This window comes from Dipodomys merriami, unplaced genomic scaffold (assembly GCF_024711535.1).
Source record: "Dipodomys merriami isolate MVZ:Mamm:240054 unplaced genomic scaffold, mDipMer1.0.p SCAF_312, whole genome shotgun sequence".
Classification (NCBI taxonomy): domain Eukaryota; kingdom Metazoa; phylum Chordata; class Mammalia; order Rodentia; family Heteromyidae; genus Dipodomys; species Dipodomys merriami.
Window position 1 is genome coordinate 1,277,063 of NW_027204627.1, and position 12,227 is coordinate 1,289,289.

The window sequence follows — 12,227 nt, forward strand, 5'->3', positions numbered from 1 at the left end:
TGAGGTTGATAACAAATTATGAGGGCAAAAAGGTCTAAGATATCACAATGTCAGCATGTCACAAAAGTTATGAGGACAGGAGAGCTTTCTGATGTCACATTGTGTTAGAGATATCACAATGGTACTGTGATGTCACAAAGTGATTATGATGTCAAAATGGTTTGTAGGCACAAAATTGCGTTTCTGATATCAACTCTCATGCCACATTAGAAATACAATGAAATCACAGAATAGGAATTCACAATGTGTCTATGATGTCACAATGAGAATTGTTGTCATAATGCGATTCTGTCATTGAGTTTGGTGATGTCACAATGAGCTGATGCTCTCATAATGAAAATGTGATGTCACACTGTTGAGGATGTCATAAACACTTTTTGATGTTATAATGGCATGTCTGATCTCAATTGTCATTACTTAACAACAAGGATATGGATACACAAAGGGACTGTGATGTTGAAAAGGGCATGTGATTTTCAAAGGAGCTAAGTGGTCATAATAAATTTGACATGTAACAATGGAATCATCATGTAACAATGACAATGTTGTCACAATGGCTTTGTGATGTAATGGTGGTGATAATGTCAAAATGGGTTTGTGATGTCACAACGAGTTTGTAATACCACAATCAAATTTCCAATTTCAATTGCTACTAATTCACAAGGAGGATACTGTAATAATTAGCAGTGCCCGATAATCTATAGGGTCTGATAATCAGCAGGGGCCCATCTCCTGGCCAGCTGGGAAGGACAAAGAATGCCACCAAAGAAGCTGAGGCATCCTGTGGGAGGGACTGGTGCATTAATCACCATGGGTTCAGCTGTTAAGAAGTGATTGGGTTGTGGGCAGTATGGGATGTGATAGTTGAAAACAGGCAGTTGGAGTGGAGAAGGGGTACAGACTTTATATAGTCTGTTGTTCAGAGCAATAGAAGGTGAGAGAAAAAGGAAAAAGTACTGGAAGGAAAGAACTGGTGTGTTAGCATAATGGGAAAGACCTGGGTGGAGAGGAAGTTGAGAGAGGGCAGAAGGTGAAGGATGGCAACTGACGAGCCCTGCAAAGCAGTTCAGGTCTGTGGAGAGTGGAGAGCCCTAAAGAGAAAAAGGAACTGGTAGAATGGAAAAAGGAAAAGACCTCGAAAGAAGAATAGGTCTGTAGCGAAGGAGAGATAAAGAGAAGAGGAAAAGAGCCTGTCCCTTTGATGTTTGGAACTTTGGATATCATAATTTTGGGGGTTGCTGGTTTGGAGAACAATTATTATATAAAACGTATTTCGATGGATTTTCTTGAACTATAGAGGTCTTAATTTTTGAAGACTCCATCGAGATAATCCATTTGGATTGTATCAGGCCTTGGCCCCAGGGAAAAATCCCCATAGATGTGAGTGTCAGACTTCAGGGTTGAGAGTCTACCTCGAGTGTTTGTCTCCGGAGGTCCAACATGGACAAAAGTCATTTATGTACCTCTAGAGGTGCATCTTGGCAAGCTTGCCAGCTTGTTTAGGACCCTTCTAAGTCCCTCTGTGGCTTCCTTGGGACGCCATCTGGAACCTACTTGAGAGATAATGTAGGGCTTCCATGGGAAGCCATCTGGAACCTCATCAAGAGTACATCTGCAACTTCCTTGAGAAGCCATCTGAGACCTACGCTGGAGGTCATCTGGGGCCTTCTCCAGGGGCCATCTTGGACTTTCTCCAGAAGTCATCTGGGGCTTCCTCAGGAGGCCACCTGAGACCTCTTCAAAAGTAGTCATTGGGGCTTTCTTAAGAGGCAATCTAGGACCACCTCCTGAGGTCATCTGGAGCTTCTTTGGGAGGTCATCTCAGTCTACCATGATGAGAAATCTATGACCGTCTTTGGACATCATCTGGGACTTCCTTGAGAAGCTATATAGGACCTTCTCTGAAGGTCATCTGTTGCTTTCTCAAGAGGGTTATTTGGAACTTCCTCTGGAGTTCATATGTGGCCTCCTTGAGTGGCCATCTGGGAGCTACTTGAGAGGTAATGTCAGCCTCATTGAAAAGACATCTGGAAACTCCTTTGGAGATTATGTGACACTTCCTTGGGAATCAATTTGGAACCTCCATGAGAGGTCATCTAGGGCCTCCTAGGGAGGACATATATGACATCATTCAGAGGTCATCTTTGCCTTCTCAAGACACAATCTGGGACATTCTCTCTGTCATCTGGGACCTCTTGTAGAGGTCAACATTGATAGGTATGACACATGTGGGTTAAGTGTCTGTCGCTCTTGTTCTTTGTATGTATGCTGATAGTTCTATCTGTGTCCTGCATATACCTGTTTACTCCATTTCTCAGAATGGGAGAACAAGTCCTTAGATTGTCATATCCAAAAAATATTCTCCCCCAGGTTTACAGAATTCCTCAGAGGAAGATGCACTGATGTACTCTCTCTCCTATCCTTTGCCATCAGCACCTCTAATGTTAAGTCTTCTAATACCAAAAGTGGTTAATTGTACTAGTCTGAGGTGGTACAATGTGGTATGTTACCATTATTACCTTTGAGACAGGAACTTGGAGGAGATGGTGGGCATGCCCTATTTCTAGTATATGTTCCCTTTACAACTAGTGACCTGTATAACTGGAAACAGCAAAATCCATCCTTTGCAGAAAAAAAAGGGGCTCGTTACTTCATTAGAGACAGTAATTTTCACATACAAGCACATCTGGGATGAGTGTCAGCAAATTTTACAGGCACTTTTCACCTGGTAGAAATGGGAGTGATTCCTGCTTGGTGACTTGAAGGTGGTCCTTCGACCAGAGAGTAGCCCCACTATTGATCCAGAAAGTCTTTCCATAGACTTACCCAAGCTGAGACTAACAGCAATTGAGGTATGGAGGTGCTTACCTATTATTACCAGGTTCTGTTAGCAGGGATACCGCAGTGGCTAAAAAGCCAAATCATCAATCTAAGGTGGGTGAGATGGTACAGTTCCCCAGTGAGTACTCTAATGCTTTTCTGAAACTTCTCCCAGAAGCCTATAGGACATATAGGCCTATTGATCTTGAAGCCCTGGAGAATGAAAGAGCCCTAAATATGGCTTTGTTACCCAGACAGCCCCAAATATTAGAAGAAAACTTCAAAAGTAAGAAGGTTTTGAGGGAAAAAGTTTATTCTAATTTGGAAGTAGTCACCCAGAGGGTGTTTGTTAACAGAGATACCCGGGAAAAAGAGTCTAAGAAGAGGGTTTGAGTTTTGGTAGGAGCACCAGAATAGGGATCAAAAAACTCTTGGCAAAGACAGTAGAATTCATTTCCAAATGGCAATAGGGAACCTCTAAGAATACATCAGTGTGCTTATTGCAAACAAAATGGACATTGGGAAAAGGAATGTCCAAGGAGGAGAAAGATAGAAAATGACAGGTTAATTAATCACATTAACCACCTGGAAAATATGTTCATATCTCTGGAGAAACATGCAAAGGAGCTTGGGGCTCTGAATTCCAACTATGTTCAATTTAAAAAGCAGCCCTCTGAACTTCACAAATGTGGCAAAGAAAAAGTTCCACCCTTCTATCTCAAAACATAGTCTTTTTTTTTTTTTTTTTTTGTCAATCGTGGGGCTTGAACTCTGGGCCTGGGCGTTGTCCCTCAGCTCTTCAGCTCAAGGCGAACGCTCTACCACTTGAACTACAGCACCACTTCTGGTTTTCTGGTGGTTTATTGGAGATAGGAGTCTCACAGTCTCTCCTGCCCGGGCTGGCTTTGAACCAGGATCCTCAGATCTCAGCCTCCTGTGTAGCTAGGATTACAGGCGTGAGCCACCAGCGCCCGGTTCAAAACATAGTCTTATAAAAGACTGTGTCTCCAATATGTGCCAGTCAAACCCACCAAGAGATTAAAAGCACATAGAAAAGCACATTGGAGAAAACAGAGAGAATTATTTGACGTGAAGAAAAGATTTGAAGATATAAATTAGGAACTTGTGAGAGTCAAAAATGAGAAAAAAAATCCTCAAAAGGAAACTAGAAAACACTCAAAATCAAATGAAATTCAAGTACATTAACCTGGGTGAGCATGAGGCAAATTAGGGGACCACAGGTCAAACAGAAGCACAGGACAGCAATTTTGCCATTCTTGCTAACCACAAGTGAGGCCAAGAAGAGATCCTGATGCTGCATTAAGAAATCATTTCCATGAAAAAGGAGCTGGACCTCATATAAGAATGTATTAGGCTGAAGTACATGTCAATTATCAGCTTTGAAGTGTGTCACCAGAAATTCAAAGCAAAAGAGAAAGAAGGAAAGGGTAGTTAACAGAGAAAATGGGGAAGTGCTGTGTCATAGAAGATGAGGCCAAGAAAAGTGAAAAGAAAAATATCAGGCCCAAGTTCTCAATTATTAACTAATGCCCTAGGAATAAATTGGAAGTTACAATCCATGTATAAGCCTCAGAGTTCAAGCAATAGAAAGAATGAATATGACCTTAAAGGAAACTTTAACTAAATTAAATACAGAAACTGGCAATGGCTAGGTAAGCCTCTTCCTCTTCACTCTCCTTTGAGCAAGATGTAGCCCTTATGTTAATGGATTCAATCCCTTGAAATACTTTAATGTAGAACACCCCCTTGGGTTCCTAAAATTAGGAAGGCTATATTAACAGAAATGTCTAACTACAATCTGCAGGTTTTACAACATATTCTTTTATGTACCTATCCTTTGGTAACCAAGGCCCAACGGCTGGATAAGAAAAAGTCCAACTGAAGGGGAGGGACCAAGAAAGTGATGGAACAGCAGGGAAACACCAGAGCTCTCTCCAACCAAATACTGAGTTTGGGTATCAATGCTCTGTTTCTCCAAGTGACCCACAAAAAAAAGGCAATTACACATAGAGATAAAGGAAGTGCAAAATGAAAAGGGAAAAACCTACAGAGACAGTAAAGTGGGAAGACCCTTCCCCCACCCTTTGTTGGTGATGGTGCTCCACGTTGCGCAGCTTAAGTGATGGGGTTTTGTGCCAAGCTGCTTAAGTGCCCCGGGACTGGACTCTCTGTGGACCACACACCCACAAGCATCCCAAGTCTCCCAGGAGACTCCCAAGAGCTGGGCCAACCCAGAATATACAAACAGAAATCTCAGAAGGCAGAGATGGAACAGACTCCCCTCACCCTCCCTGGTACAGCTCCTCTGCCTGGTTGGTACAAGTAGCCCAGCCCAGTCAGGAGCAGTAGCAGCTGTCAACAGTAGCAAACGACAGTAGTCTCTCAGGGTGGCACCTCTGTCCTGCTGGTGTAAATAGCCTAGCCTAACCTGGAACAGCAGCAGCAGCTGGCAGTGCTGGCAAACCACCCAGAATTTGGACACAATGCCTCTTGGCACTTGCCCAGACAGACCATCCTGGGGCGGCAGCGTTGGCTGAGGTGGGGACAGCTACAGTGAACAAGTCCAGACCTGTGGTGGTTTGTGCTTCTCCATACTGGCCTGCATAAGTGGCCCAGCCTAACCTGAGAAATTGTAACTCCTATGTACGGTATGTTCACAAAAAAATAAAATAAAATAAAAAAGAAATAAAAAAGAAAAAAAGTGTAGGGAAAAGTTTTATAAAGATCCATTACACTTAAATCATGATTTATTGAATGGAAATTCCCTTGTACAACTAGTTAATGAAAATATAATTAAAAACAATGGAGACATCTGATCTTAAACTGTGTTCTCTTAAACCATGAGTCAATATAATAGTTAACTCCTCAGAAATTTTCTTTGCAGGTATTTTCCTCATAGTGACAGAAAAATGATCAATGCAATGAATATCAATACATCACATTGCACATCAGAAAGAGACACAATAAAAATCACAGTAAAAATGTTAGAATTCACCACATGATAAAATAACAGGTAGAATATGCCAAATGTTAATTGATTATTTTTCCAAGTACTTTACCTGTGGTATCAAATTTAATCCTCAGAATAATTCCATAAAGTGGAACTACCTACATTTTTAATTCTCAGATGATGATATTGAAGTCTTCAGAGTTGTAATTACTAGTACAACATTGCACACATGGTAAGCGTTAGCCTGAGGTTCATCCCCGACTGTATCAATTAACCACATTCTATTTTATGACTAATATTCTAGGAAAACTTCCCAGAATTATTGTCTACACTCATAATATTTGAGCTTATCTTTGTTAGAAAATAGGGAACTGTAATATGAAAACTCGAAGTTCAGAATCAATGCATACCTCCCTGGTGAAAGGAACTGCTAAAGTATAACATTCTTGATTTCTAGGTCAAAATAGCAGAAATCATATTCGATCCCTTCACTCAACACTGCACTGCCTGGGGACCCTAACTCTGTTTAACACTGTCTTACTGAAAGAATGACCTCCCCAATTCCTGATGGAAACAGACTGCAGGTCTTATGGACCAATCATTTCCACATTGTAGCTCAACTAAGTTGTTTACCATTAGAAGTATTTTGATTGCTTTTTATACCCAACCTTTTGAGAGAAAGGTACTACTTTAAAATGCTATTAAAGCAACACAGATATAAAAATCACCTTTGACCCCAGATAAATAATTTACCTTTCATTTACCCAAAAATGCACTCTGACCTATTATTAATGTTAGGAATGAGAGAATAAAAAATCATAGACAACAAGGCCTAAGCATGAATTAAAGCCTCTCCAACTTCTGAATACAATTGGTTTAAAAAGACATTAAGGGCTGGGAAGGTGGCTCAGTGGTAGAGCGCTTGTCTTGCATGCATGAAGCCCTGGGTTCGATTCCTCAGCACCACATAAGCAAAAAGAAAAAAATCGCAAGTGGTGCTGTGGCTCAAGTGGAAGACCGCTAGCCTTGAACTGAAGAGCTGAGGGACAGCACCCAGGCCCAGAGTTCAGGCCCCACTACCAGACTCCCCCACCCCCGAAAAAAAGACATCAATACTACTATATTTGTTCAAAATTTCTTATGATACTGAAGATTCAATTGTAAACTGTTAAAACTTGAAAATAACTCATTTTCTTGGGAGTAGGAAACAAAACACAAGATTAATCCTAATCATTTTCAAAGACATTTATTTATACTACAAATTCACTCTTATAACTACAAAGATTCTAAAAATAACTGAAGCATAGTTTCACGAAGGACATAATTTAACTTCATCATATTCATTCAAAGGACTTTGCTAATAGAAAATAAATTTATTCTAATAATTAGCTCACCCAATTCACTTCCATTCTTTTATTCTATATCTTTTATTTTCATAAAAACTGGCTTTTCATAAAATGATGCATAAAAAGCCTATATACCCACTTACATTTTCAGATTTTAACAATGTTTATTTCAGAAATGTCTTTAGCTGTATAGTCAATGAACTGAAATAACACTAAAATATTCAAAGGGTTTTCAGAAATTACAAGATGTTATTTATATTGGAAAGGATATTCAAAAAGCCTTATTTGTTAAAGTTGTGATAGTTACTCCCACAAAAGTACTATTAATGGAGAAACCTTTGTATGTATAATACAACTTCAAATGCATCCACACTCTGGAGGTGATACATGCTTTTTGTTTGTATTTGCAATGTGTATCTAACAAACATATCCACAATACTGATTTTCAGTCAATATGATGGGATATTCAAACCTAAAAAATAAGGGGTTTATTATCTTAGTGTGAATAGATACAATCTTACAAAGAAAGTTATTTTCAACAGAAATCCACCTTGAGTTTCACAGGAATAACCGGAGAGTAATACCTGTTTGGTCAAGTTTGTCAAAATTACTCTATGAGTATATCTTAAAAGTATATCCAATTTAAGAGGTCAAATACATATTTTGTACCAACAGTCATCTTACAGCAATAACTTACTACCTAATTATATGAGTATCTTCTTTCCTAGCATATACTAAGAGCTGAAAGTGATCTCTTTTATCTAATTTAATGGTGTAAATGCTTTGATTATGATGATGTTATTATTTGACAAATAAAATGTACAGAAGGGTGGTTCCACTGAAATGACAAGACGGAACACTGATAAATAACAATATTGCAACATAGCTCTTTTCAGCCTCACTCTGTCCACATTGGCAAGCAACATTGCAACCTCACACACACACACACACACACACATACACACACACACACACACAATGTGCGCACATGTAAACACACATATTCATGAATGCCAAATTCAGGGTTTACTGTACATAAAAGTTCAATTAAAATATTAGTGATTAGAAAAAAATGATAGTTTGACTTATTACAAAATAAAACATAATCCAATCACCAAGGTTGTTACATTTTACCTGTCTCTCCACGTGACCACTTAATTTATTTTTAGTTCATTCATTCATTCATCATTCATTAGTTTAGTGCCAATAATGGAGCTTGAACTCAGGGCCTGGCTCTGTCCCAGAATTTGTTACGTTTTTGTTTTAGTTTTCTCAATGCTAGCATTTTACTGCTTATACTACAGCTACATTTCTAGCTTTTGCTGGTTACTTTCAAACCAGAATCTACTGGACATTTTTGTCTGGTTTCAAAGCACAGTCATCAGATTTCGTCTTTCTGATTAGGTAGGATTAAAGACCTGAGCCACCCGTGTGGCTCTTAATTTTTCCTGTACATATGTAATGCAATGCACATACTTAGATAGTAATTTAAAACTGAGAGCATAGAAGCAAGATGTACAGTGATGATATTGTCCTGTCAGAAATTCAAGTTAGTAATGTAAATTTCTTCTTAAGACCATACAGAAAAATTACTTAAGAAGAAATCTGATGTTGTGTGTGTATGTGTGTGTGTGTGTGTGTGTGTGTGTGTGTGTGTGTGTGTGTGTGTGTGTGTGTGCTGTTGCAATATGTTCCACATATAAGCACTGCACAGCGGTGTCCAGCCATTCACAGTTATTGCATGAATATCTGCTTTGAGATACCAACTCATGGGCAATGTCTAGGTGTCGACTCTAGGTTTCGCGATGAAGAGGGGTATACTCATCCTCATCCCTAGTATTCATATAAGTGGCCCTTTTGGAAAGTACTCTCCACAATGTAGTAAGCTGCAAGACAAGCACTCTACCACTGAGCCACCTTCCCAGCCCAAGGATTAAGATTCTTGTTTGTAATTTGGTCAAGGCTATGTCTCTTTACATAGGAGACTAAAAATGTATTTACTAATTTCAAGTAAATACATAAATTCTATTTCCATCTCTTTTAAAAAATAAAAAAATTTGTTTGCTCTGTAAATTGATTAGAAGCATGGATTTTGTGGCTAGCTATGTCATTTCACATCTGTATCTCTTTTCCTCTTTCTCTTTCATGGTTCTCATAGACAATATGGTTGCCCATAATTATCCTAATTTATTTTGCTTTTATATTTTTAGTTGCATCATTTCACTTTCTGCTCTGCCATTTCCCAGAACAGCAGCACATAAACAGAAAAATCCAGAATTGGTTCTGTGGCTCAAGTTGTAGAGCGCTTGCCTTGATTTGAAGAGCTAAAGGACAGTGCCCAGGCCCAGAGTTCAGGCCCTACAACTAATTTTAAAAAAGAATCTAAATACTTGATAATTCTACTAACAGATCTGACTGAAATCAGTTGAATCACACTTTTCCTGTACAATGAAGGAATAGCAGCTACAGAAGGCAGGCAGATTGTATCTGTGACAAAACTTTGTGGAAAATGGAATCGAGGATTACTTACTGGTGATTCACTAGCACTTGAAACATGATTCTGAACTATTGCTTGCTGATTCTGAACTATTGCTTTGATCATTATATTTTCCAAGAAGAAAAAGTGGAATTTAATTGATAGTAAAGGACTACTAATACATTTTGACTTCTCATTAAGCATCTTGAATCATCAAAATCACTTGAAGAAGCATCTTGAATCATCAAAATCACTTGAAGGCAATAGACAGGCCTATTTTTAGATGAAAACAAGTGTCTTTAAAAAAACAAGAATTTAGGTAGTCATACCAAGGAATTCTATTTTACTACTGCATTATACATTTTTTCTAATGTTGGATACCAACATTAGAAAGCTACTAGAAAGCTCTTAAAGCCCATATGTTGAATAGTGAGTTCTCTTACACTCTAACATGATATTTCCCAAATCATTTACAAAGAAGGCATTGTTTCCTATTTTCTCATTCCTAGAATAAGCTGCACATGAAGACACCAAGGGTCCTCATGTTCAGACAAGGAACAAGATGAAAAAGTGAGGAATGGTATCAATTTCAAGAAAAAAATGGAGTAGGATCCAAGCAAATTTCTTCTTTGGGATGCCGAAATTAATCCACTTACTATGGTGTGAAGACTACTTTCCAAAAAGGCCACCCAGATGAATACTAGGGATGAGGATGAGTTTACACCTCTTCATATGGAAGTCTAGAGTGGACATTTAGATATTGTCCATGAGTTGGTAGCTCCAGGCAGATATTCATGCAGTAACTCTGAATGGCTGACACCACTGCACAGTGCTTATATGTGGAATAATACCAGAGTGGCAGATACCAATCCCCAAACTAAAGGCCTCTTGTCCGCATTGCATGTTGCTGCTGGGAATAGAAATCGAAAAGATACTCTGTTGAACAATTATATCAAACCAGGTTTGAAGAACTGCTTGGAAGAAACTGCATTTAATATTGCCAAAAGGATAAGTATGTATCACTACCTCTTTGAAGTTGTGGAAGTTGTACAAATTGTTCTCATAAGTCGTAATGGTTTGGTTAAGTTTCTTAAATTTCAAAAATGCCAGTCCATCCTTTGTGTCCCTACAATTTTTTTCACAATACAAAGCAACAGCAATACCTTACTTTAAAAATTCATGGATTCCATGGTATTCTTCCAAGTGAATTGCCTGACTCTGATGTCAAAATATATTCAAGAGTTTTTTGTATACATCTATAATGATTTCTGCAGAGTTTGTGATTTTTTTAATCAGAAATTATTTTAATTTATCTGTTGAAATGAATAGTATAGAAACTAAAGATGTTCCTGGTGCTTTTGGAAAAAAAGTATATCTATGTTTGTACAATATCCATAATCTATTTCATTCGCTCCTAGATATAATACTTTGAATTCTACATTTTTATATAATGTATAGTTTCATTAATAAATGTGTCCTTTCAGATTGCATTCCATATAGAAAAAGTTTAAGATTCCTTTTTTTCCTAGGTCCTTATATTATTTTATTTCTTTGGGATAAAATGACAATGTTATCTAATTTCAAGTTTTGTAAAGGTTATGATATATAAAGGCCTTTCTAAGGTGAAGATTTAATACACTGATGTCAAACTAACCTTTAATTCTATGAATTACATGTATTGTTACACTTGTATTTTTGTAATCAACTTTTTAATAACTGTTTTTATATTTCTTGCATCAGAAAAATGAAAAATATGGAATACTTCACAAATTTTCATATCATCCTTGTGCAATTGCCATGTTAATCTCTGTATTATTGTAATTTTGGTAGACCTGCTGCTGAAGCATGTAGTACCCTCTAAATTTAAGTACTTAATGATGTAATCTTTATACAGGCATATATCCATGGTTGCCTATTTGTAACAAGGAACCCTTATTGTTCCTTAAAATGCGATTGATCTTATTTCTCTAAAATTCTGTGTATAGTGGAAAAGCTTATATCATTTGGTCGATTGCTCATATTTACAATTTTTTTCTCAATGACTATTTTGTCGTTTTCATTTTAAATTTGATCATACTTTGAAGCCTTTAAAGCTAAGTCCAACGGTGATGGCTTTTCAAGTACTTATTCATCACCTGAGTTATCTTTGCAGAGCTAATGGATTCCAAGTAAGCCTTGCTTGAGAGCTACTTCTAAACTTCTTTAGCTTAAAATTTCCCAAATGAGGTCTTGCTGGGACAAATGTCTACCTGAACCTTTACCCTTCTTCCTTGTAGGAACAGACCAACCAGAATATCTTACCCTGACAGCATAGATTGTCTTACTGGAACAAAACTAATTTTAGTTAGAAGGGAGCATGGAGAGATGAACAGTTCAGACAGAATTGTTCAGAATGGAAGGTATTTTATCAAAATATAATTGTTTATTATACTTATCATTTCAAAAATAGCTAAAGCCAAGAAGGTGAAAAAATTTTCATATGCTTGATTACCTACTGTCCTGGCCTGTCTATCATCCAACCAGGCAGGAACTTACACTACTGACTCTCTATCACCAAATATTTCCATAGCTCCTGGAAAAGTCCAGGATATTAGGCCTTAAATTGGTAATGTTT

The 12,227-nt window shown here is 37.9% G+C and overlaps 1 pseudogene; it reads right to left on the reverse strand.

The window, feature by feature from the left end:
• Positions 1-11,360: 11,360 nt before the first annotated feature.
• Positions 11,361-11,460, reverse strand: LOC138841291 (U6 spliceosomal RNA; annotated as a pseudogene).
• Positions 11,461-12,227: the final 767 nt, after the last annotated feature.